Genomic DNA, 27956 nt, shown 5'->3' with positions numbered 1-27956 from the left:
TCTTTCCTTTTTTTTTCTTTGTTTCCTTACATTTTGCCATCCTGAAATTTGCCACCCTAAGAGGTGACACAGGTCACCTATACCTCAGCCCCCGGCGGAACTTCTGGGGGGGGCGGCAAATTCATCCAATCTGCGTTTCGCTGAACCCTTATGTGATTTCATTAAAACTTTATATAAAGACTTGAAGAAAGGTGAGTCTTTGGACCAGTTGACGCACAAAAGGGTACAAAAGCTGAATGACCTTCCCTTGACTTCACCAAACATTGCCTAGAAATGCATTTTCACACCTCCGATTTCGAAAAGTGTCGGAAGGAGAGCACCCACCTCCTAGCCTAACGTATCAACATGCAGCCTAAAATTGAATTTTTAAAACTGAAATTTGTCGGAAAAGGTTGCGTAGCAAAGATAGTCTGAAATTGGGTCGTTAATATTCCAATTTGGAAAACTTTCCGAGGGAGATCTCCAAATCCTCCTCCATCTTACGTCTCTAAAATTATCCTAAAATTAAATTTTCTAAACTTCAATTTTGAAAAACTGTTGTCCCCTTCCCTCTCCCATTCCTTTCCCTAAGGTCTGAAAATTTTCATAAGCATAAAAGAATAGAAGAATTAAATTTTTAAGAATTTCAGAGGGTGAACCCTCGAGTTCCCCCCTTTCCAAAGATATTCTAACTTTGACTAAGTTTTGAAAACGTTTTGGTAGGGAATCTCGAATCCTCTCCCTGTGCCCCCCCCCTCCCCCTTCAACCTAACCAAACAAACTCTCATGCTGCATTTCTAAAACTTCTAAGTCAAACAGCAACCGAAGCCGAGACGTCAAATCCCAAGCATCAGCAAAGATAGTGCAAAAAAAATTACGTCTTAAGTACTTATATTCAATACAATTTGCAGCGAAAATCATCGAATCCTGTTCTTTTCCCTGCCCAACGTCAGCAAAGATATAATTCAAAAGTTTCTTGAAAAAACTCCGAATTTTTCGCATTTCTTTAACGACATAAACTTGCGTTTTCGAAAGTTTCATTTTGGAAAATGTCCTGGAACGGTTCCCGAATGCCAAACGTCCACCGAGCTTATCTCATAGTAACTTCAGTTTTGAGAAATAATTTGACGGAAACCTCAAACCTTCATTTGCTGAAATTAGCTATGTTTGACGTCAATTTAGAGAAATTCTCTAGGAGAAAATCCAGATCCTTAAATTTTTTTCCACAAAAGATTGACTTACACTAAGTTAAAAAAATTCTGGAAGTTCTTTCGACCTGCGATTCCTCTTCCCTCTCCTACCCCTTTTCTGTCTTTTCTCTGATATTCCACAGGCTGCCTAAAATTGGCCTTTTAGTACGTGTAACTTATGAAATCTATATTTCGTTCAAAGCAATAAATTGCACAAAAATGAATTTATCCGTTTTAAATTTATCAAAGGTGTTATAAATTCACCCTATTTTTTTTCTCATGTTAATTAAACGTTGATAGTTATATAAATAAAGGTGGGTAAGTGCGGCAGTTTCAAGTTAAGACATTCCCAAGAGTAATGCCCCTCTCTACCTAAAAATTCCTACAGTGACAAGTGTCCCTTGCCCTCCTCTCACCCTTAAAGTTCGAATCCGTATGGTCAGACCCGAAACAGAAATGGATTTACGATGGGAGATTGGGGAAGAAAAAAATCCGAGAGAAGGCCACCAAAACATCCCATTCCATAGCAACACAAAACATCGTCTGCAACAGCATTTTCACGATCTAAATATCTAAAAGTTTTCGAGGAAGTGAGTCCCTAGACCTTCAGCCCATGCCGCCGAAGATACACCAAAATTTTGTGTTCTGGAGCTTCTGTTTCTAAAGAAGAGAAAGATAACTTGAATCCGATAGCTTCGCCTGCATTACCAAAGAAGGTCTAAAATCGCGTTTTTAAAATTCCAATATCGAAAAACTTCCAGAGGAAGAAAGATCACAAAATCTCTCTTCTCCCTTCCATCACATTTTTTTTTCTCAAATTGAGTTTTTGAACTTGAATATCAAACATTTCCGGCGGTGCTGAACCCCATGCCTTCGCCTAACGCCATCAAAGATGATCTAAGTTGCAATTTAAAAATTTAGAGCGAACCAGATCCCCTCTATCGAAACACGAAAATCGTTCGAAGTTGCGTTTGGAGAGTTTCAATAACAAAAATTGACTGAGGAGGAGTTCTCGAATCCGATTATTTCTCATGAAACTACTGAAACTGGTTAACTTCCGCAAGTTTGAAATTTTAACTTCGAAAAATTCTGGGGGAAGGCCTCAAACCTCCAAAAATTGCGTTTTTGGAACTTAGATATTGAAAGCTTTACGGAGGAAGTTCCAAACAACGTCTCTTCCCAATGTCGAAAGAAGGCCGGCGATTGCACTTTTATGACTTCAATTTCAAAAAAATTCCGAAAAAGAGCTCTTAAATTCATAATTCCCTATTCCCTAATATCATCGAAGATCGTCTAACAAAGCTACATTTTTGAAAGTTCTGTTTTGAAAAATTATTGGGCGAGCATACCTAAACCCCATCTCTTCCCCTAACGTCATGGCCCATAAAAATCCCGTTTTTAGACCTCAGCATTGAAATATTTTCGGGGAAAGGTTTCAGAAACTTTCATTTCTCTAAAATCATTGGAGAAAAAATGTCTAAAATTGTGTTTCTAGAGCTCCGATATCGAAACATATGTGGGGGAGAGTTTTGAGTTCAATACTGTCTTTTCTTCTAGCATCATCAAAAATGACTCACAATTTCGTTTTTTGGACTTCAATTCCGAAAATCTTCCGGAGGAGATCCCCCGAAGCCCCCTTTTCACTGTTACTTGCGAGTGGTAAAAAGAGATGTCATCCTAATATTACTACTTTTCATTTATAAAAAAGTACACTGGTGTGCAAAAATTAAGGACGATACGGTTTTTTCCAATATAACTTTGTACAAAAGCTTTCCAAATCAACACATTTAATACCGTAAGATCCCCAATACGTAAGGACATGTGTAATGTAAGCAACACTTACTAAAAAAGAAATCAGAGGGATAAAAAGAAGCTTTATTCAAAAAGTAGCATGGAGCGCAATGCGACTGAAGGCCGAAACATCCCTGTGATGGGTGTCCAGCAAGAAACATCCGGTCTTTAGTAGGGGATATGATCTCCCCCGACTGTTAGGCAGGTTTCACAGCGTCTGCCCATGCTGAGAATGAGGGTGTCAATGAGTTGTTGAGGCATTGCTGCCCATTCGTCTTGCAGCGCCAATCGAAGCTCCCGAATCGTTACTGGTGGTAAGGTGCGAGCTGCCAAGCGTCTGCCTAGAAAATCCCATACATGCTCGATGGGATTGAGATCCGGAGATCGTGCCGGCCAATCCATACGTTCAATATCCTCACTCTCTAAGAGCTGTTCGGCAGCTACTGTGCGATGACATGGTGCATTGTCGTCCATGAAAAGGAACTGCGGACCCATAGGGCCTCTAAAAAGAAGTACATATGGAAGAAGAATCTCGTTACAATAACGGGTCCCGTTGACTGAACCTGCATCGAAGATGTGAAGGTCTGTACGACTACCAAGCATGATGCGTCCCCAAACGAGAACACCGCGACCTCCATACCTGTCCCTTTCAATGATGTTCGAGGGATGATTGCGGCTTCCTCGCTCTCTCCAGATCAGTATGCGATGAGAATCTCCACTCAGACTGAATCTGCTCTTATCTGTAAAGAGTACTCGTCCCCATTCATTGTCTCTCCAATTCCGGTGTCCCCGGCCCGGCACAACAGAGAACGCCTTCTCCGATGGGCAGGCGTTAGAGGTACACACCGTATAGGGCGTCGTGCAAACAGACCACCCAGGGCCTGATTAACGCACGGTCCGGCGGGTCCGCGGACCTGGGCACCACAAATTTAGGGGCACTAAAATAGCCTAAATTAACTTCCTTCCTTTTTTTTCTGTTAAAGTGAACGTTCCTTTTCAGCTTTTAAAAGAATCAAAAATTGTTTGAGAAGCTGCGTTTCTCAGGATAATTTACAGGCGTTTTTCTTATTGACCATTGAAAATTCTGTGACATCAAAATTAGATTTCGATGATGTGATCGACACATTTGCCTCTGTTAAAGCCAAAGTCTTTTTAAAGCTTAATATCAGAATTATTATTATTTTTTTTTTTTTTTTGCTATTTTTGCAGTTTTAAAATGTTTTTTAATACATTTTCACCTTAAGCTAAGGCAATTTTAACTATGATTAGTATGGTGACTATCAAGTGTTTGGTGTTCAAATCCCAGGTTTTTTGTAGTAATGTTTAGGTTTCTAGTGTATTAGGTTTCTAGTACAAAACATTGACTTTGAAATTGTGCTGATTTTCTCATGGGGGGGGGGGGGGGGTACCAATTTTTACTCAGGACCTGGACACCAATTTGTCTTGATCGGGCCCTGAGACCACCACCGTGCAGTCTTCTGGCCACGGTAAAACGCGATATCGGTCGTACAGTCGCTTGTGTCGTGTGTCTAGCGATTTCTCCCGCTGTCTGCCGCCTGTTTCTTCTGGCCTGTAAGACAATATACCGGTCATCTGCGGGTGTGGTTTCTCGTGGACGACCACTACTGAACCCCCGGATAGCTGTTCCTGTAGTTTGAAATTGTCTCCAAAGTCGTGAAACGATGCTGTGAGCTATTCCGAACTCTGCAGTCACACTTGTCACACTGCGGCCTTCCTTCAACTTCCCAATGATTCGACCTCGGGTAAAAGCATCCAGATGTCGTCTAACAGATTGATTATTCGCCATTTCTCGCTGAGGCAGCAACTCAGTGTAATTTTAACTGCTATCCGGCGTGCAATCTCTTTGCCAGAAATACTGATCTTACACCGACAACATGCTTTACACTTCTCAGGCACTCCCCCATTACGTCTGCCTGCATATCTGCGCATGTGCTACCGTACATCACCTTACTTAATCTCCTGATTGGTCTTTCTGTCCGCTCTGCCTCTTCGTTCAGCTGATATGCTAATTTTTTGACTTCGTCCTTAATTTTTGCACACCAGTGTAGTACCATTAAAGATTTAATTGATTATCAATTCTAGCTTCCAAGTCCTCAAACGAATCTATGGTTGAACGGTTTGAGAAAAGTTAATGGAGCCAGAATACTGTTGAATTTTTTTATTTCATTCTTGTCTCTCGAAACACTTAATTTTCATTTAAATTCTTTTAATCACATACGTATATTGTTTTATTTAAAAAAAAGTCATACCTCATTTCTTAGCTTCTTTTTTTTTTTTTTAGTCACTCTCTCGCCCCCCCCCCCCCCCAACTATTGTAGGTATACACCCTTGACTTGAAAAAAGGGGTGCCCCAAAGCTGGTCTTTCCACCGCCCTCTTTGGGTGCCCAGTACGGGCCTGCATAGACAATAAAATTTGACAAATTTTTTTTGTTTGATGCTCCATAGTTTATCACAAGAACGAATATATGATTGCAATATATAGAATTACACATATTGGTACGAACTAAAATAATCGCTAAAAAATAAATGCCGACGAATTAACCATAAAAAAAAAAACCATGATTTTGTGTTGAGCTTCAATCAACTTTGAAAAATATTTGAAAATGCAATATTTGTGGAACAAAGAGGCTCAAAAAAAAAAAAAAAAAAAAAGTTTGGCCGAAATTTTTCTGACATAAAGGTACATTTATCTCTATCACTAAATCAGAAGTTAATTAAAGAATGATCTTTAAGATAACTCTCAAGGAACTGTCTCCGATAAACTAAATGAACTTTTTTTTCCAGTAAAATGAGAAAGATCTTTAGGTTTGAGCTTTCTTGAAAATGCCTACGAGCCACGCTGTTTGATGAAGATATACTGCGTACATTAATCGTTTGATTGCTCAAAGTGCGGAGTAAAATGCTTGCATTGAAAAAATAATAGAATCGTCTATCTTTCAATGTAGGCATTTACGCTAATTTTTACACAAAAAAGGCAATTTTTAACAAAATAGTTATTTTTAAGCTCACTTATTACAAGAGACATTTTCTACACAAATTTCATAAATTCCTTATTTACATATACAGTGCAAATTAAGTTGCATGGTTAAATTCCGTTTTCTTTTTTTTCTTTTTTTTTTTTTTTTTTTTTTTTGCCTGATAAACTTTTACCCACAAAAATTTTCTAATGTAATCAATTTTTCATACTTCCTGTGGTATTTTTGGTTTACTAGCCATTCTTTCACTTTTTTGACAGCAAAGTTCGAAGTAAGTTTTAGTCTATGTAGTGTGAAAATTATAGCAACAAACAGCGTGATCTGACTTCTATACACTTTTGACTCAACACAAGGGAAGAGCAATAGCTCTTCATAGGACTCAAATGGTAAAAAAGCTAAACATTAAAATATTTGAGATGCTCGCGTATGCTTCATGTAATGTTTTCATCAAGTTTAATCAATATTTCCAATTAAAAGCTTCTGAGGAAACGAACGCTTTCAATTTCTTTCACCTGAGGACATTGTATTCATAATAGAGCTTTTACATCATGGCTTCAGGGCTATCATTCTCAATGAAAGCGCTAAAACCGGCGCTTTGCAATGACAGACTAAATTCTTTAAATGTAAATTATGTCAGCAAGTATGCAAATATTTTCATGCTGAGTATCGAATGTGCAAAAGACAAATGAAGAATAAAAAAGGAGCAACCTTTGCTAAAACCGTTTGAACATGAGACTTCATCAGAAACAGGGATGTTAAAACTCCGCCATTACAATATTTTTTTTCGCGAACCCCCTGAAACCTCTCGCAAACCCCCAGGGGTTCGCGAACCACCGGTTGGGAATCGCTGCTCTAATGTTAAATATTTTCTTCTATATCTACTAATATTAAATTAGAAATTCAAAAAGATTCTGTGGTAGCAAAATTCATAAGAATTATTGCATTTTCTCACGAATTTCTAAAAACAATAAAAAAGAAAGACTGCCACCGTCATGTGCAGAATAATATTCACAAAATTTATAGCATTTTCGCATAAATCAAAGCATATTCGACCCATGAAAACAAACAACCCTCCCTAAAGAGTTCAATGACACAATCTGTACCATGCGACTCCCCCTTGGTGAGCACCCCTGTTTTAAGAAATCATTTGTAAGAAACCACGATTACGTGTGAGGCTTTGTGTGAAACATAAGTCGTTGTATACTTTTAACTGTGACTTGTAATTTCATAATTTTCTAAATTTATGGCCGTTACTAGCCTGTAAATTTGCTTTTTGCACAAGGATACTCTGAATGCAGTGAAAACATCCAAATAAGGAAAATAACATTAATGATGATAATAATTTGTTTTTGCAATGTAATGGATAAATAAAAAAAAAAAAATTCAAAAGTTATCTTTCCCATTTTTTTTTAAATACAAGTGTCATGTGAAATCTAATAGAATACTTTTCAATTTTTTGGAAAATGTTTATTGCGTAAATTTTATTTAAATGCACACAGATAATATATAAATGGTAAAGAATAATTACGTGCCCCCCCCCCCCGCCCCAAATTATTTCTTAGGCAATTCAAATGTTAATTTTTTCTTCTTAAATTACATCGATTAGGCAACAATAAGGTATTGACATCCGTGGCGCCATTTAAACATGACTTTTGTAGCCATTGACTTGAAATTACTTATTTCAATTTCCTAATCCTTGCCTCCAGTCAGAAATAATTCTGAAGACTGAAGACGAAAATGCTCTAGAAGGAAATATAATTTTTTATGTTCGAGAGAATAATTTTTAAAAAAACTGCCCTATTTTTTTTGCTGTAGCGGGAAGACTCGTTATTTCAATTTTTTGTATGCGATTCAAAAGAATATATTCAATGAATGTTGTATCGAAGAACAATAAAAACCACGCATACTCTTATGTAAATACATTAATTTTTCGAAATCAGGAGGGGGGGGGGCATTTGCCCCCATCCATCCCCTAAATGACAGGCCTGAAAAAGAGCATCGAAGCTGGATTACACTAGATAAATTTTTGAAAAACAAAATATTATTTTTTGTTTTTAGCTTCTATGGTTATGAAAAGAGTTTCTTTTTCACTTTTTTAACTTTGTTGATGATTTTTAAAAAAATCCGTATTTTAAACCATTGTTGTCATTGTTTCAAACACCACGTTTCTCAGTAAACTGATTTGACTCTCTTAATTTAAATACCTTCTCTTAGTTTGTTAATTTCCTCATCTGCCATTTATTTTTAGTATACTGCTAAGTAAAAGATTCTCTCAATATACTTTATTCATTCTTCACGTATTTTTGAAAGTTGGACAAAACAAGAGTCGTAACTTTGTTTTCTCAGCAATGGCATTTTTATGGCACCTTTTTTATTTGTTTTTTATAAAAACGAAAACAATGAAGTTTATGCGAATTCTATTATTTTATGCATTTATTTATTGTTATTTTAATTGTTATTTTCACCTTTAACCGCTAGATGGCAGCATTACTGACTGATTTTTGAATGAAGTCTGAGCTGCTGACCGTAACCGTGGACGGTGGATATGACGTCAGAAGGAAGGAAAGAGACACGAGACATCACTGGATTTAACTGTTCGAACTGTGTTTATTTACATTGTTTTCATTCTCTTAGTCGTATTTAAAACAATGCTGTATGAGTTTCGAACTATAACTAGAGTTACACGTTTGTTTTCATTTTATCGTTTTCCCCCCTGATGCTTCTGATTGTGTTATATTAAGAGAATTGTTCGAGCTCAAGTATTCTATTGTTTATTTTATAATTTTTAGTGTTTTTAAATGATTGTTATTTTGTCTGAATGCTTCTCCATTCACTTCACCTGAATTTCGTGGACATAAGGAATTGTAGGACGAGTGTAGTCATTCAAAATTTTATGCAAATATATTCCCCCCCCCCCCCCCCCCCCGAAGAAGGTTATTTCCTGAGGAAAAATGAAAAATTTGAATTTTCTAGCACAAAATAATGAACTCAGAATTTAATATTATTTTAGTTTCAATGTTTTTTAAAAAAAACATTGATGTTTAGTATTCCACATGAAAACACTAGCTTTGACAATGCCAGCAGTAAAATCATTTAATTTCTGCGTACACCAAAGTATCATTTGCTACTTTTTGCACCAAAATTTTAAATTGTTCACAGTTTTGTACTCAGGACAGGTTTTTTTCCAAATGAAAAAATAACATAAATTGTAGAAATGTTTATACAGTCAACGAACGACCTCTTATTACTACAACCCTTCCGTTATAGCGACCCACGGCATGAAGTCCCAATTCCTATTCCTTACATGCAATGTTATTTTACTGTCAATTAGAGCTTCCAAACTGAACCGTTCATTCCAATACAATGTCCAAAATTAAGTTTCAAGTTTTGTACTATCCTCAGGACTAACCATTTAAAAACTATTACTTAAACATTTATGTTTCTAAAGGTGAAATATTTCCATTGAAAAAACATATTTGTACATTTTGGGTTAAAAACGTGATGAAAACCACACACAAATGGTAGACATTATAAATTATATAAATATGTTTTATTTTTTCTCAAAAAAGCGGAAAGCTTCTACAATTGCAGCATCCGTTTTCTAACAAGAAAATAAATTAACAAATTTTTTTTTAAAACCTATTTTGTTTGTTTCTTGATTCTTTTTTGAAAAGAAGTATAACTATCAGAAATTATTTGTGCATTTAAAAAACACTGTCTAAATAATATGCCATATGTTATAACAATCTCTCTTTATAGCGACAGATTTTGTTTGGACGAAAGGGGTCATTATAACGAGCATCGACTGTACCAATTTTTTTTTATTTTTGAAAAATGTGTGACTGTACTGTACTGTACTGTTCACACTTAGTATGAACAGATATATGTAATAGGTTCAAAAGTAGAAGGAAAAAAGAGCTCTAGGGCGAACATTTCCCCTCCCCCAAGTGCTGTCCCCAAACTAGTTTTAGGCTAATTTGGTCACTTAATGGAAGGGGGGTCATGATGGTCCCCCCCCCCTGCTTGATTTTCCTAGAAAAAACTTTTTCCCACTGCCCTAAAATATCTGGAAATTTTACTTCTAGAGGTTTGAGCAAGGCTTTTAGTCAGTATTTTCCGAATGAACAGCTGAGAAAATATCAGAATGTTATGGATTAAAAAACCCTTTTATTGTCAATGTTGGACCTTTAATTATTATGTCAGTTCAAGAATAATAAACTTTTATCCAAAAAAAATATGATTTATCCTCGTGACAAAAATTTATATTCATACTGTTATTGGGTCTCTTCTGCAGTTAAAAAAAATGAATAGATTATATAAGTGACCCTGAAAAAAATGAAGTAATACTTACTTTTGTTTCAAAACTGTGACAACTAGTTATTAGTGCTAATACATGCATCATTGTAATCTAATTATTAGTGTATTCAGAGAAATTTAACATGTTTCTTAAAATTGAATGTTTTTGGGGAAAAAATTGAAAAAGGAAGATAATAATCTACAATTTCAGGACATGTTGTAACCCACAATACATTTTTTTTGAGAAAATTGAAATGCTCCACCAAAAACAAGCTTTATTTTTCATTCAAAAGATTTAATATTTTTCTCTTGATACACAATGGGATTTCTACAACACTACAAAATGATGAATGATTTTCAATAAGGGGGGGGGGGCAAATTATAGTATTCAATCATTTTTAGTGCAGAGGTCAAAATTGTTTGTTCCTGATGCGGGATATTTTTAATGTGATTAAATAGTAAATCTAAATTAACAAACAAAATGTTCGTTTTAGTGCTAACAACTGTCATCTGAATTACGATGTTGTTGTTTTCTTTTCCCATATTACTTTCATAATTTTACAATTGGCCCTTAGACCCCTGAGGTTTGCTATACCTTTTTTTTTCTTACATTTTAATAAATACACAAAAAGTTGATTCAAATTCTGTTTTAGGATGGATTCAGTACGGAGTTTAAGCAATATGACCCTTGTCGCTGGTACATTATTCACTCAAATAGGAGGGTCCAAGGATCTCTCCCTCCGAAAATTTTGGAAATTCTACTTTTGAAAACACTGTTTTGGACCATCTTTGGTAATGTTAAGAGGAGGAGAGTTTCAGTGGCATTCCCCATTGATTTTTTGAAATTGAAACTCCAAAAATGCAATTGTAAATAGTCTTTCATTATGTTGGGCAAAGGGGGCTCTACTAACAAAATAGAAGGCCCTTTTGTTCAGAGGCTCTCTCCCATAACTTTTTTTAAATTGCAGTTTTAAAAACACAGTTTTAGATAACTCTTAATGGTGGGGAGGGCGTTTTTCGAGCATTACTGTGGGGGCGCTCTCTCCTGGAAGTTTTTGGAAATGGAAGTCACACACATTGCCAAAAAAGGTGGATCTCGTACAGGCATAGGGGCCCATATGGGGCAAATGGGGGCTCAAGTTCCTCCTTAGAAATTAGAACTTCCTTGTTTTTAGTACTTTTTTCTTTGCAAAAATGTAAAAACATTTCTTTTCCAGCCATTCATGAATAAGTTATTAAAAATGTCGAATTTTAATGACTCTAATCTGTACTGAAATGGGTTTCCATGGAAAAAATATCCTGCTAAACCATGAGAAAATATCTGCCCCCCCCCCCAAAAAAAAAAAAAAATTGCATATGTGTGCCCATGCATACAGGGAAACACACACACACACAGATATATATATATATATATATACACTGAAACCTGTGTAAGTTGACCCCACTTGCGGTGCACTATTTTAGTGGTCAACTTAAGCAGGTGGTCAACTTATAGAGGTTGAATTACATGATAAGATCTAATTCTGTGACTGAAAATAGCAGTCAACTTAGACATATGGTCAACTTACAAGGGTGGTCAACTTTACAGGTTTTACTGTATTTTCGGAAACTGTAAATGTATTCAGCACGCATCATGATTCGAGAACCTTCATGAATCTAAAAAGTTTTTTTCAAAGTAAATTAAATTAATAAAAAGCAACCACCATGCCCACTTACATGTAAGTACACTAATTTTCCAAAAACCTGAACCCCTCCTTCCCTGGAGCTCCTTAAATGACAGGCCTGTTCTGTGATCATCGTTAAATGTCTTTCAGCTAAATTGTAATATTACACCAAATTCTTTTTTTTTTATTCTCTTTTTTTTTTTTGTTTCTTTTCATAATAAACATTAAACAAAAAATGTATTTGTTTTTTTAAATACACATGCAGTTGCCTAAATTTGTTCAAGTTCCCGTTTTAACAGAAAAAAAATATTGGTCACCTTGTTGTTCCTTGAAAAAAGTGGTCATTAAAATTTTTTTCCACTTATCAATGAAATTAGTAAATGCTCTCTTAGTTCATAAACAGTGTGTTACCTCAAAAAATGTGTTTGAGTGTCTGAACGTGAAAAAGTCTAAAAATATAGTAGTAATGTAGAGGATTAGTTTTAGTAGATAAAGTTATAGTTTTTGCAGGAATTAGTGATGAAGATATTGTATTGGAAATCATGGATGAAAATGATGATGAAGATTTGATGAAGATCTATTGCTATCTATTGATTGATGACACATGAAGGACTGCAACCTATAACAGGTAACGAAACATTTTTTTTTTCTTATCATTCATTCACAAATGCTGATCATTTTTATGTATTATGTTCTGTGTAATCTTTGTTAGTTGGCAGTAGCCGATTTTAGGGCCGACCCAGGGGACCTGGGCCCCCAAAAGGATAATTTAACTATTTAAGTTTTTAATTGACTCTTTTACATAGATATTTTTTACAGTTATTTAAAAAGAACACAAAACACACAGCATATTTTGATTAAAAACATTATTGTTTGCTGAAGAAGTAATAAAGTGTCCAAGGGGAGGGTTGGTTAAACCCCTCTCCTTGGGGAAAACATAATAAAAAACCAAAAAAAAAGTGCACGTTTGACTTAAAAACTAACTTTAATGTTGAAGCTTGTATACAGCATTAAAAAAAAAGAAGAAAGGAAACATTCTCTTTGAAGTTTACCGATATCTTTTGTCTTTTTTCTTGTTCCTCTGAATATAAGAAAGTCTTCAAAATTCTACTCCTCTGAATCCCCCCCCCCCCCTCCCCTTGCCAATAGCATTTTGTAGCTTCGATTTTGCTTCCAGATCTTCAGTTCCGCAAAATTTTTAGAAAAAGCCCCCGAATATCTAACAAAATCGCTAAATTCCATTCAAAAATCACGTAACGATTTTGGTTCAGTTTTGTAAGGGCCCTAGTTTACCAAATATGATTTTACAATTGCGTTTTTAAGACTGATTTCAGATAAAAATTGGGCAAGGGCCCGCGAACCATCTTCCTTTAGCATCATCAAAAATTAGGTTTTTTAAACAACACTTCTGAAAAATTTAAGAGTTATAGACCCTGAACCCATCCTTCTTATATCTTAGAACATTGCTTAAATTTTTAGAACTTTAATTTAGCACAGGGCACAGCACCAAAATCCCCTTAACGTAAAAATCTTCATTGTCTGCAATTGCGTTTTTTCGAATTTCAATTCCGAAAATTTGAGAGAAGGAGAGGAGAAATTGATTTCTATCTTTTTTCAAGAAAAAAAAAGATTAGGGAGAGTTTCTGAGCTTACCCTAATGTCAATAAATATGGCCCATAATCGTGTTTTAAGACTTAAATTTCTACAAATTTCCGCAGAGTCAAATACCATCTAAAACTCCGTTTTTAATACTAAAAAATCAAACATTTTCCGGCGGAGGAGCCCGGCCTCCCCTTATCAGATTAGAATTTTTTTCAATGTGCCCCAATTAAAACTATGTTCTAGTTTTAGTTCTAGTTTCCACTGTTTTGCACTCATAATTTTAAATTATTATATAAGTAATTATATATTTTTTAACTGTACAAATTTGATCCTTATAAACAGGAGCTGAATAAAAACTAGACTTTATTGCAGGAAATACAATAACAGAATTGGTAATATTACTTAAAACTACATCTGGGAATTTGGACCCCCCTCCCCCCTCCACACACAAGCACACGTCGCTATGCCCACATTGTACCCCAAGGCCATATCCAGAAAAAAATTTCGGGAGGTGTCCGGTTTCGCACACTGCCCAAGCACACACGCACATATATGTGTAGACACACATACACGCATAAAAATATTTAATATGGAAGTAAAAGTTCTAAACTCACTTCAGAGCCGTATTTAGACTTGACGAGGCACTGAGCAATTACAGGTACGTTTTTCCCTTTTGCAGCCCAGACATTTTTGTCATAGGTGAAACAGACCATTTTCCCCCGTATGTGTCTTTTTTACTGATATAGCTCTCATGTTTTAATCTGTTTTTTTTAATGCTCCCGCTGCTTTTATTTTAATTTCTTATTTTTTTTCATTCATCTTTTAGTAGGAAGGATAACAGGAGAGTGTCCCTTTAAATGAGATGTAGAATATCCATTATTTCAGGGGGTCCGGGGGTTTCTCCACTGAGAAATTTTTTGAAAAATAGGTATAACAATCTGTATTTTGAGGCCTTATATGAGGGTAATTGAGACTACAAAAATTTGAAGAAAAATAAGCAAACAAAACCTTTTAAAAGTTATGCATTTTTTTGCAAGTCAAGATCAATCAAAATAAAAGTTGCTTGTTTGACAAATCGTTGACATTAATTGACAGAGAAGTAAAGCGATGGAGGAGAAAAGGGAAGCACATCAGCACTTGCTCATATCGGCTTTTAGTGTAATTTGTTTTTGTTCATTTCCCCAATATCCCCCCCCCCCCCCAATTCATCAAATGCACTATAGTAAAATCATTCGAAATGCTTTAAAAGAAATAGTGTAGAGTTTCAGAAAGTAAGTAACAAAAGAGCAATATTCTGGCCATTCGGACAATTCATACTTTATTTTCTTGATAAGAGACAAAACTGAAGTACTTTTCAATGAATTTCAAAAACGTAAATAATTTTCTAAGACTCTAAAACATTTGAAATTATTTAAAGCACTTTATTTGCACTTTTCAGAAGTTGATTGCTCAGTATTACAAAATGATTACAATTTCGTAAGACACCAGAGCCGTATACAAGGGGGTGGGGTCTTAAGATTCAACTCCCCTCCCCCCCGAAAAGTTCTGTTTGACATTTAAATGTTTGTTTGTATTTAAAAATTTCCGAAAAGTATTGTTCCAAAACTCAAATGTCTTTCATATGTATATTAATTGCATAAAGCGCTTTCATAATAAATAACTATAGGTCTTGAACATTAGCACAAATGGCGCAAAACTCCGCATGAAAGTTTTAAAGCCCTCCCCGAAATTATTTTCTGGTTACGGTCCTGTAAAACACACCTCTTTTAAGTTAAAAATAAATGTAATGATATATTTCTCAAGACAAACAATTTCATTCTTCAATCAGAAGTAGTGCAGAAAATGAAATAGAATATAGTGTTATATTTTTTCCTCATCCTAAGATATAACCAGTATGCAGTAGAAGTAAAATAAAAACCATCAATAACAAAAGAACTTCCAAAATACCGATTAAATAAATGGCAAAACATGAAACATACGAGTCACAAAAATTTTGAGAAATATGCTACAAAAACAGGAGAATCACGATTTTTCAATTTTTTTACGCAGGATGTATCAAGGAGCTGAATTTATCACATCTTGGTAACCAGATACTAGCCCCTATTCAGGAACTAGGGGCCTGGCCCTTGGGGAGTCCCTGGCTCGAAATCAGCATAGTGTAAGTTTTATATGAGTTTTGGGGGGAGTAGGACAAGTCTACCAAACTGATAAGGGGCTCTCCTTGGCCCTGGACAGACCTGAATTGAATTGGGAAAGAGAGCCGGAAGCAGTGGCGGATACACCCGGCGGGCAACCGGGCATTTACCCGGTGGGCCGGTCATGTTCGGGCCGATCAGTTGCCCTGTCTACATACAGTAAAATGTAAATACCACTAAGTAAATTCTCTAGTTTCAATTGCCCATGGATGGAGGGTGCAAGGCCGTTGCTAAGGGGCCGTGGGGCTCCCAGTTTTTCAGAAATGGGGCCGCCAATTTCATTTTAGTAATGCAATAAAAAACAAAGACAAGGACAGTATTTAAAAGTTAAAATACTTTTGTCCATTTTTCAATTTCATCTGTGAATTGCAATTCACATTTACCTTACTTATGAATGGCAATTCACAATTGTTATGAATTGTAGTTCATAACAATTGCAATAAAAGTGACAAAAAGTATTTTTTCATTAAAGCTTTAACAGAAAATGCAATCTTAAAACACAGTTTGGAGCATCCAAAATTCTGTATTATAAAGATTATTTAAGTAAAAACCTCCTAAATGTGCGTTTCTGACATTTTTTTTGCGAAAAATAAAATATTCAGCTTCTCTCACTCAATATCCCTCGAAGGGTTCAAACCCACGGTTGGAGACCCTTCAGTTTAAAAATGATTATATATATTTTTAAAAAAAATGATTCCCAGGGGCCGCCGACACACCGACCTTTTCTACTTTCTACCTACTACCTACTACTTTTAGCTTTCCTATTTTTTTTAATGAAGAATATCATCCTGAAAATCAGAGTATATAGAAAAGTACACAGGCCCCAGAAATATGGTTTACCTAGGAGAAAAATTAAAGTTTAGCGAGAGTGTTTGAAATTAATAGTCACACAAGTAGTTCTAAGTGTTTGAATGTAAAAATCATGTATGAATCGAAAACTGAAACAAAACTTTATCAAGAGGTGAAGAAAGGAATGATATTTAAAATAAAATAGAGTGAAAAAAAAGACCAAAGATCATTAAGGTTATTTAACTCTTTCTGCCCCGAGAGCAACCATTTTGAAAGCATCTAGGGTCCCAGCCACATGGCCGAGTTTCTTGTTTTATGCTTTCCCCCTGTTCCTTTGTCCGCTCTTAGTGCACTGCTGAGTTGCTAATCCGGTGAATACATTCCTACTCTTTTTATCCTCCCATCAAGTAGTGACAGGTGTTCTTTCCGCATGGAACCCACGTACGACCGTTCCACGTGGAGAAAATTCCTGCAGCATTTTCCCTAATACCAGGAGTATTATGCATTATATTTAAAATATGAAATTTACTTTTTTGGTTATTGAGAATTTAACATATTAAAACAAATATTTTTTAAAGGCCTTTCTTACACATAAAATGTCTAAGACAAAGTTACGTCAGACATAAAGGAAAAAGGAAAAACGCAAATAATAATAATAAGATTAAAAGCAGGGGTGGATACAGAAAACGTTTGTGGTGGGGGCATTGGAGAGTAACAGTAAAAAGTGACTCCTCATACAATGTTTCATATCAAAGTTTTTACAAAGTTCTTTTAATAGTTTCTAGGCTGCCGAATGTGAATTACATATTTTACGGAAGAAAAAAACAATATGATAAATTGCATTGCGATATAATCTTCTTTTACACTTTCTCCAATAAAATTCCTATAGGAAACAATATTGACTTTATTCTGGGGTATGCTATGCGTTTTTTTAAAACAATAGTTTGAAGAATTGTGTTTGTGCTATTTAAAAATCGATTGATAAATATTCAAGGGAATAGTTAAAGTAATATGAGGAACCCGTGTCGCCCCCCCCCCCCCCCCCCAAGTCCGCTATTGATAAAAAGATGACAATCAAACTCAAAAACTTTTTTTTTTGCCTACATTTTCAGAGACCGTTTCTTATGGAACGTACCGAAAAATCAGCAACCGTCATACTCTAGATTCTTTGTCAACTTTTTTTCTCAAGACAACAATTAGTCAAAATACTGTTTATAAACGATATATTTTTTGTCTGAATAAAATCCACTAATTAGGATTCCCAATGAAATGTTTTGAAATGTAAATGTCCAGCGTTATATGGGCATATTGAGCAATGTCTCTCTCCACCCCTAGTAGGATAATGACTTCAAAAATTTGGAAACAAGGAAGAACGTGCAAGGCCCGATTAACCTCTGAAGTAAAATGAAGCTCAATCTCATACCTCCCCATTCCCCCTCCCCTGGCTTTGGGTTAGGAGAATTTTCACAAATTCTATACATACTAGCTGTGTCGCCCGACTCTGCACGGTCTACCTCGAAAATGAAAGTTATGTCAAGTGACGCGTGTTCAACAATCAGGCTCGAACAAAAAAATAAAAAAATCAGTAAAATTTTGCGGTAGATTGCAGAAAAATAACCAAAAAAGGAAATATTTTAAATTCTCCGATTTTAGGAAAAGCCTCAAGACTAAAGTCAAAATTTTATTTGTTCATATTCGAGGAAAAAATGGCAACAGATATTTTTTCTCAATGATTTTCTTCACGCCTCAAATTTTAATAAAAGCATTGTTACAGAAAGTTGAGATGAAGCACTGAATAATAATTTGAATGGAGGAAAGCCTACAAAAAATAGGGGATTTATGTCGAAATCTAAGTAGCATAATTAAGTTTTTAATTGATATCTCCGATAATTATTAACGGAGGATTATGTTGAATAGCGAAACGTAAAGACGGGAAAATTACGAGTCCATTGATATCTGGTTTGATGGTCAGTTTACTGGCGTTTGGGAGAAGTAACTTGGACATACATAGATACATACGCTCAGTTTTTAATTATATAAGATTGAAACAAAAGTCACTGAAGCTACAGATATTTTTCAATAGAGGCCCAGCAGAACTCGTATTGAATTTTAGTCTCTCTTCTCCTCATCGACATTGGATATCTATGCCTTGCAATTCAACGGATAGTTGTTGAATCAGATTTATCATATTCTCCAGACACTTCAGCGCATTAATTAAATGTTACAACAGTGCATTGTAAAAAAGTTGGACTAAATCATGGAAAACTGCATTTTCTATCACCCTGACAGTATTTTTTGACAGAACCGTCCCCAGCTTCAAGCATGCATTTAAAAGCAGACATTGAAATTAAAATAATTTTTTCAGTAATTTTTAGCCCCCCCCCCCCCTACTCCCGAAAATACTGTAGAGAAACTCGAAACTTCCCAACCCTTTTTAGTAATCAGGCACTGTCAACATGTTGGAAAAAGACAAAAATAATTTTCATTGCACAAAAAATATTTTAAAAAGTTTAAGTTCATTTAATTCTAACATTTATTGCATAAATGTATTTTTAGTTATTTATTTGGGGTATTTTTCACGGAGGTAAACCTTACTGTCAGGTTTTCTGTATACATCTAAATCGAAATATAAGAATGTGTTTTAACTAATTCCGTGTGTGTTTCTTTCTTTTCTCAACTCTATTAAAAAATGTATATTTTGTCAAAATACTTATTGCTTTGCTTCATAAAAGTAAGTCAGTTACCTTAGCATTGTCCATACATTAAGAAATATCTTTATATATATATTGTGTGTGTGTGTGTGTTTGTATTCGTGCGTGTGTTAGATGGGACTGCTTATAACTTTTTTCTGTCAATTTCTCTAGTTTTGTTGGAATGGCTCAGATTAAAGGGATATGATATACATCATCATTGTTTCATCATCATAGCCATTCACTAAATTATATTTTTAAATTCATTTAGAAACAGCTTTTGCATAAGCAAATTTTACAAAGTCCGCACTCCCAAGAGCTTTGGACTGGATGGCCTAATTTGGTTTTTCTGTTGCTTTTACGACATTTGATGCATGTTCTTTTCCTTCCTTCAATTTTTGCTCTTTTGTGGTCATGTTCATAAAAGCCTTCAGTCACTGTTGCAGCTCGTTTTCGAGAGGAAAAATCTTTCACAAGTTGTTCAATTAACTTCATTTTAAAATCTCGTAGTGTTAGTGGACGTTGTGAAGGAGGGAAATTTGTCACAGACATGATAATAAATGCATTTACAATAGTTGTGTCCAGTAAAAACCAAAACAGGTAGTACCACCATTTGATGGATTTTCTAGCAATTGTGTAATATTTCCTTTTCTGATCTGCAACATCCACTCCGCCCATAAAACAGTTGTACAGCTTGAATGGCTCAGGACATGAAATTTCATTCGTCTCACTTCCCTTACGTCTCTTTACTTTGTTTATGTTATAATCAACATTAGTAGAGAGCATACCTATTTGTTTTTTGTCCATCCAGATAGTGCAGAACATTTTCGTTTCTTCGTTACATTGGAACACAGCACTTTGCCCTTGATCTTCCAATTGAATTTTTTTTGCTTCGATGGGAATTTTTTTACGGTTCTTGATAATTGTTCCACAAGCATACAATCCCTTTTTCAGTAAATCCCGAAGCAAATCAACGCTGGTGAAATAACGATCAAAATAGATGGTGTGGTACTTCTCTTTCAGCGCCGTACTTAAATTGACCACTACATCATATCCCAGTCCATTGTTGGTTTGCGGCACATCATCATTTTTTCCTCCGTATATGTTGAAGTTATACACATATCCCAGGTAAGAAGTGCAAAGCATCCAAATTTTAATTCCTCTTTTTGCTGGTTTTAGGGGCATGTATTGAACTATTCCCAGTCGTCCTTTGTATTTGATGAGTGCTTCATCAATTGACATTTCTTTATAGGGGTTGAAATGAGCCTGAAAATTTTTTCTCAATTTTGAAAGCAATGGTTCCAGTTTTTGAAAAAAACGAAAACCTTCTTTTCCTTTCTCAATTTCTTCTGATCGTTTCGAAAGATGAAAATATTGGAGAATTTTAAAAAAGCGATTCCTTGGCATAATTTGCTTAATCAAGTCATGGCCTAAAATGCGATTTGATGCCCAATAATCTCGAAGTTTGTTCATTTTGACTAAACTCATTATGAGCAACACTGAAATAAATGCCCACATTTCATTTATGTCTTCTACTGGTTTTCCTCTTCTGTCGGCAGTGAATTCAGCGTAACTGTTCGTGTTAATACGAACGTTTTCCATCATTGCATCAGTAAACAACAATTTAAAATAATTGATTTCTTCAGATCCGACTTCTAAAGAATGCTTCGGCCCTGGATCTCCCCGAAAGCTTCTGCGGTCATTTTCTCTATATCCAGCACTACACCAGGTTAACTCCCCATTATCTTCTTCAACTAAAGATGTTTCCTCTTCTGATTCACTTTCTGAATCAACCTCAACTGCTGGACAAACAATCGAGACATCGTTTTCCGCAAATTCCTCAGTATCAATATCTGAGTTATCAGAATCAGAATTAAAGAGAATTGCATCAATTTCTTCCTGCGTCAATACCTTTCTCCTCCTATATGCCATTTCAAAATAATCATAAATCTAGAAAATTAGCAGAAAAAATGCGACTTCTTCTCCAAGCGAGAATAGATGCACTGAGAATTTCAAGTTGAAGTGAAAATGCGAAGCAACTCCACACATTCCTTTCTCAATTGTCCCTCATGTCACTTGTCTCTTCCTAATCTTGTGCACCACGCCCCGAGCTCACGCTTGGTTGCTCTGAAGGGGGTGGGAAAATTTCTGGGCTGCATTGGGCTATTGTGGGAGCCAAAGCATTCGGGCGTCTACGGCTACTACGGGGCAGAAAGAGTTAAGGTCACCAAAGCACCAGATCAGGTCAAGAAAAGTTTTTATACTTGGGGCAGCAGATGGCTTGCATTCCAAGCAAATAAAAATACTAGGCTGTAAATTGAAAATTTTAGTATGGAAAATCTAAATGTAAATGGTTTTTAAGGAGAACAGTGTTTGAGGGTGTTTCATATTTTTTATCAATAAAATAACTAAAAGAAGATTGGGACGTAGCCAAGAGGTGGGAAAGAGAGGGATCCAAAAGAGCTTATATCTTCCTTTTTAGTCACCAAAGCTTGCCTAAAGTGCGTTTTTGAAACTTAGCTTTTTAAGGAATTCCTAGGAAAAACTCCCGAACCCCATTCCTTAGTTTAACGTCATTAAAGATGGCCTACAACAGCGTATTTGGGATTTCAGCTTCGAAAAACTTCGAGGAGTATATTTCCGCCACAATCGACCTAGAAACGTCCCCACCCCATCATTAAAGAGCGTCAGAAATCGGTGTCGAAAAAATTTCGGAGGCCCCTTAAGCATCTCCTTCCCATAATATCATAGAAGATCGTCTAAAATTACCTTTTTTGAGCTTCAAAAAAAAGTACGAAACCTCCCCTAATCCCCACTTTTCCCATAACATCATGACAGAAGATTTTTTGACCTATTCTCAAAAATTAAATTAAAACCTCAAATTTAAATCTAAACACCACACACCAGGCAATTTTTGTAACTGACCATAGTCTTTTCCCTATCGATCTACTTCGTTTCTCACTTTCAGATTCTGTATCATGTAAAAATTCATGTCATGGTGTCATGGACTCACAGGTACACCAGACCTTTATATCTTCCATCGTCCACTAACCTCATCTTTCCGCATTAAATATTACCCCTCTGATTTCTCTTTCCAAAGTTTCGATTGTTTACCGGGACCAGGTGAAAGCTCTCAATCCTCTCTTCTTAGTAACACTATGAAAGATAGTTTAAAACAGCATTTTCGAATATACAGTATCGAAAAATTTCAAAGAAAGCCCCCCCCCCCCTCCTTTCCCCTTCGTCATCATCAGTAAAGCACATCAGAAATCTCGTTTTTAATGCTTCAATTTCGAAAAAATTCCAAGCAGAGCATCGCCATAACTCCTCCTAAAATCGTCGAAGGTCGATGAAAGTTTCGTTTTTGGAACTTAACTTTTGAATAACTGTCGATGTCCTAGTTTTTATCAAAAAAAAAAAAAAAAAAGCTTACAATTATACCTTTTTAAGATTTCAATTTCAAAAAAATTCTTGATGGATGTTGCTCGAATCTCTTCTTTCCCTAGCATCACCCAAAATCTTTTAAAACTGCGTTTTCAGAGCTAATATTTTGAAATTTTCTCGGACTTCATCTTCCTAACATGATTGAAGATAACATATAAATGCAAGTTCGGAGTTTCACTTCCAAAAAAAGCCGGAAGAGGACCCTCGAACCTCCGTTCTCCCTAACTTCACCAGAGATCATCTAAAATTGCATTTTTAGTACTACAATTTGAAAAATTTTCCGATGGAGAGTTCCCAGGACCCCATATTCTGACTCAATGTTAAACTTACAATTAAGTTTCTAATGTTAATATTTAATAACTTCCATACCCCTCGCCTCCCTAATAATCTCCCTATTCTGACTGAAGTAATGTTAGAAGAGATCATTACGGAAATAATCAATACAGCACCAGACACTTAAAAATACTTAAATAGATTAGTACAATCACCTTTTTTTTTTACAAACAAAGGTTTAGCTTATCTTGTATCAATTGTTCACCATTAAAACACAGAAAAGAATTCCATCTGTTAAATTTTATTTAAAAGAAAGTATTTAATTTTTTTCAATAATTTCCTCATATTTAAGTGATATCGTTCCCCAATCATTTTTGTGAAAATGAGTATCTATAGGAACTATGGGGCCGCGACATCCCTTTATGCCAGGGCCGATTTCTTTAACCAATCCGCCACTGGCCGGAAGTCCTAATAAGTGTCTAAATTACAAGTATTCTTTGCAGCTAATGAGAACTAGAATTGCTTTTTTTGTATTCCTTCAAACTTTCACTCGTTTAATAGTTACAAAGTTAAGAATAAAAAGACTTCGTTATTTTCCTTTCCTGACATAAAAGAAAATATGTGGACATAACTAAAAGAGTCATTTGGATCCAAGGAGCTAATAGATTTCGTTTTCATCTTATAAAAAATGCAAAATGAAAGAAATCTCATGGTAGTTTCTTTGCAAAACCATGATAGTAGTGGAAACGGCATGTATCAAAATGTCGCCTCCTGTATCATGGCTTTACAAACAAATCAGTAACTACTTTGAAATTTGCAAAGAAATAGTTTTTGATTTCTTCAATAAAACTTACGTGTTATGAAGCTATGGCTTTCTTAATTACGGTGAAGCACCGTTTATACGTTTTTGAAGGGACTGTATGAAAAAAACGTATAAATGAAAAAACGTATAATAGGTATAGGTAAATGTGTATTAGACTCTGTAGAGATCAATTTTAAAAAACGTATAATTGATAAAAACATATAAAAGAGAAACGTATAAGCGGTGCTTCACTGTACATACTATGCTTCATAATTAAAATATAAATTAATTTGTAAAAGCTCAAATTAGGAATGGATTTATTTAATAACCATGCCTTCGTGTTATAATCATTATGACAATGTTCCAAATTAAAACCGTTCATTTTATAACATCTTGGTGAAATTATATTGGGTTTAGTATTTAATTGGCTTGAAATGTTAAAAATATTTTACGTCCACATTCAAAATATATTAGTGCACTATACTTGCGTTGTTAAAACAAGTAATTGGCCTTAAGTGATCCTAAAAAAAACTATTGAAAAATAAAGTCATGAAAACTTAGGTATGAAACATTGTATGCGGAGGGGGCGGTGCTATTTCAATTTTCAGGCCCCCTCCAAAGGTTATTTCTGTGTCCGCCCCTTGAGAGTGGGGAAAGGGGGGGGGGAGATAACTGAACCAGTAAAATATTTATATTTTTTCCATAAATAAGTTACTCAGGAACTGTTCCATGAAAATTTGCTGTAAAACCCTTGTTCCGGACAAGAATTTTGTAGCACTTTTTTTTTCTTTCAAAAAAGTATTGATTCAGGGGCGGATCCAGACAGAATTCTCGGAGGAGGCCATTTGGAAAAGTACGATGTTTTGGAAAAATTTTGAATCTTACAAATATCAAAGTAATAATTGCAAATCAAGCACTTTAACATTGAATTCCGCTGTGCACAACGTATTTATGTGAACAAGCTTTTCTATACTATTATACCGTCGCCTCTAAGCAACCAGTAAGATATATTGTTGTTCAATGAGGCTTAGATGTCTTATTGTTACTCTGAGGCAATGATACATGAAATCAAGGTATAGAGTTAAACTCAATGTAAAATATAATCTCGGAATTAAGCTTTCAAACATGAAACCCCTGTTGTTGGTTACAGTTTTAAAAAAAACTGGGTCCTTCTCATTAAATGTTAAAATTATATGTTTAAGCCTTTTTTTTTTAGCTTAATTAATACCAAAAAGTCAGTATCCACCTATCAAAGATGCAGCATAACGTGTCGAAATATGTTTCTTGTTTAAACCCTTAAGGCATGAGGATCTGAAAAACTGGTAAAAATGATTATTGACAGAAGTATGGTGAAAGTTATTTTTTGCAACTTCAGTTGCGCAGCGAGGAGAATGACTAGGAGACAGGGGAGGGAGGTAATCGTTAATTTCAAGAAAATGGTATGAAAACAAAGTGGTTTCCGGTAACTTTCGCCGGTGTCAGACATGGGTAAATACATTAAGTGGTTAAAAGAAATTGTTTATATAAACTATCTATATTTCAAGATCTATTATATAAATTATCTTTAGTATTTAATCAAGCTATTCATTACAGTTGGAGTTCATTTAAATTAGTTACTACTATTAATCAAATCATTGTTCGCATCAGTTCACTTATGCATCTCATTTCATTTTAAAAAAATAGAAACTAGCGCATAGGTTGGTGAGTTGTGATTATATGAGACAGTGAGAAGCAAGGGGATATAAGAGGGCATTTTCAAGTTTTGAGTAATTTTTAAAAGAGTTTTGAAGATAAGGCCATAGGTAGGCTTTTTTTTTCTTTTCTAAATCATGCTGTATAACAGAACTTATCAGGGCTACTAGTATTATATCTTGCACTAAGACAGAAGAAAGGTTCCCCTACCATTTGTACTGGTTACATCCAAATTTTTAATATTGCAACTTAAGGGTGCTCTTCACTGAGAGTCTGAAAGCTTCGGATCCAATGCTAACCTACGGGGAAAGTTGAGTGTAATTTTACAAAATTCCTTTGAAATTTTCGGGTCAATTTTTTTTCTGAGTATTTTTCAAGCCTATGTCTGTGTATTTTAGTTTTTACTTTTTTGATAGGTCCATTCTTCGATTTTTTAAAATTCGAGAAAAAATGAATTTCTTCGAAAACGAGGTACTGTTGGACCTTTCGCTCTGTAAAAAATCTGCAAATCGTGCTATCGAAATTTTAAGAACGCCCCAACACGCAAAATATTTCCAGCTCTCTTTTGAGACTAAGTTTGAAATGATGCGACCATTTCTAAAAAAATATCGGGGTTCCAACTATCTGAAATATTTTCGAAAAAGCTCAATTCCACTACTAAGCCACGCCTTCCCACCGGTTCCGCCTTTCTTGAGGGGAAAAACCGGGTGAGGTGTATAAGATTTACAATCATTAGCGCAAACGACCGTTTCCATTTACTACTCCCCTCTTTTCCGGAGGCATTTTTCAATGCAGGAGTGAATGAGTGCTTTTGAAAGTGAATCCACATGCTTTGAAACATCTTCACGATTTGATTTGTGTTTAGAAAGGATATAGTTTTTAAAGAGTGCTTCTGAGATAATTCTTGCGAATTCTTGTGCTAAATGACCTCCTGAATCCAACTATGACCACCTTTTTCCATTCACACTTCCCGCTTTTTTGGAAATGTCGCCCGCAATGTTTTTTAGTTTTTGACAGTTTCATAGCCATTATTTTTATTTGGAGGGGAAGGGATCGTTATATTATACATTAATACTTTTCTGAGGGGCTAGAGAGGTGCTAAGTTTGTACGCAAGAACATATGGAGGAAATTGGTTAACTCATGGGGGGTATTACCACTTTTTATATTTTTAAAATCGTCAAAACCCATCCTTTTTTCTAGGGGTTTATTTTACAATTTTTTCCCTTATTTTTTGGCATAAAACCAGAGTATAGGACTCACACCTATAAGCCCTGTATCCGAAAAAAAAATTTCACGTTGAAAATTTAAAAAAAAGGAAGTATCGCATTTTGCGTAAAGTTGCATCGCAGACCTTCAGTGAAGAACCTTTCCGTGTTACTCAAATTAATTCACGGATATAATTAAGATTAAAATGATCTTAAATATGCTTATAATATAGCCTTAATTAATATTTCTATTTCTGGGGATGCACTACCCCCATTACTTTTCACTAGATCAAGAAGGCATAAACAATGGAGCTGGTGCATCCAAAGAAAGATAAATATGTATATTAATGCTACTTTATAAGCAAATTTAAGGGTGCTTTTCACTGAGAGTCTGAAAGCCTACGGATCCAATGTTAACCTACGGGGAAAGTTGCATGAAGGTTTTACAAATTTCTTTGAAGTTTTCATGTAAATTTTTTTTCCGAGTATTTTTCAAGCCTCTATCTGTGGCATGTACTTTTTGCTTTTTTGAAATATCCATTCTTTGATTGTTTAAAATTCGAGAAAAAATGAATTTCGTTGAAAAAGGTGGTAGGTACTGTTCGATATTTTGCTCCATAAAAAATCTGGCAAAATATTTCCAGCACTCTTTTGAGACTTTGTTCCAAATAATGCGCCCATTTCTAAAAAAAAAAAAAAAACCAGGGTTCCAAAACTGTATTCCAGATACTTACTAGATATTTGGAATCTATTTTTGTCTATATTATACTATGTTACTACAAATGTAAACGCATAAAATGCTTTCCACAGCTCAACAAACATTTTTGAAAATAATTTCTCGAGCCAAACTCGTAAAAAATTCTTTACAAGGTATGTACACATTGATCATGTAATTCATAATACAGTGCCATGTGTCCAGTAACAATGAACTTCAAAATCGGGACTGAAAACTTATTTGGTTGAAACGGGTGTTTCGTTATCCTGATATTGGTTGTAACAGGATTTCACTGAATTTTTCTTTTGAAAACTTTCTAAGGAGAAAAATGATACATACCTGCATTTCTTTAAAGTATGAATGAGTATAAAAAATTGTTTTAAAGCAGGGGTGGGTTCCCAGGGTCGTGACCCCACATGGGGTCGTGTAGCGTTTCTTATTCGGTCGAAACATTATTCCTACCACAGTATAGTTGGGGGTGGATCGAATCTAACATAGCAGTTTTGTAGTGTAGGATCTAACGTAGCTTTCACAATGTTGCCAGGTTAGGTCCACACCTAGCGATACTTTACTAACATGTAGGCTACGGGATCACAGGTCCTTTACTTGGTCAAAAAAGGGTCGCAACGTG

General features: G+C 35.2%; 1 long non-coding RNA gene across 3 annotated transcripts in view; it reads left to right on the top strand.

The window, feature by feature from the left end:
- LOC129219277 (uncharacterized) overlaps positions 1 to 27956 on the top strand; it is an 87221-nt gene that overhangs the window by 14212 nt on the left and 45053 nt on the right. Inside the window, exons 2-3 of one of the 3 annotated variants that reach the window (XR_008580396.1) lie at positions 8436 to 8551; positions 12435 to 12545. This is a non-coding gene — a long non-coding RNA (uncharacterized LOC129219277). Of the gene's footprint in view, positions 1 to 7534; positions 8717 to 12427; positions 12546 to 27956 lie in introns of those variants that run through there. The other 2 variants (XR_008580395.1, XR_008580394.1) reach the window with 2 other exon arrangements.

Source organism: Uloborus diversus, chromosome 3 (assembly GCF_026930045.1).
Source record: "Uloborus diversus isolate 005 chromosome 3, Udiv.v.3.1, whole genome shotgun sequence".
Lineage (NCBI taxonomy): Eukaryota > Metazoa > Arthropoda > Arachnida > Araneae > Uloboridae > Uloborus > Uloborus diversus.
The sequence above is the reverse complement of the archived record's forward strand: the minus strand, read 5'-3'. Positions and strand labels throughout refer to the sequence as shown.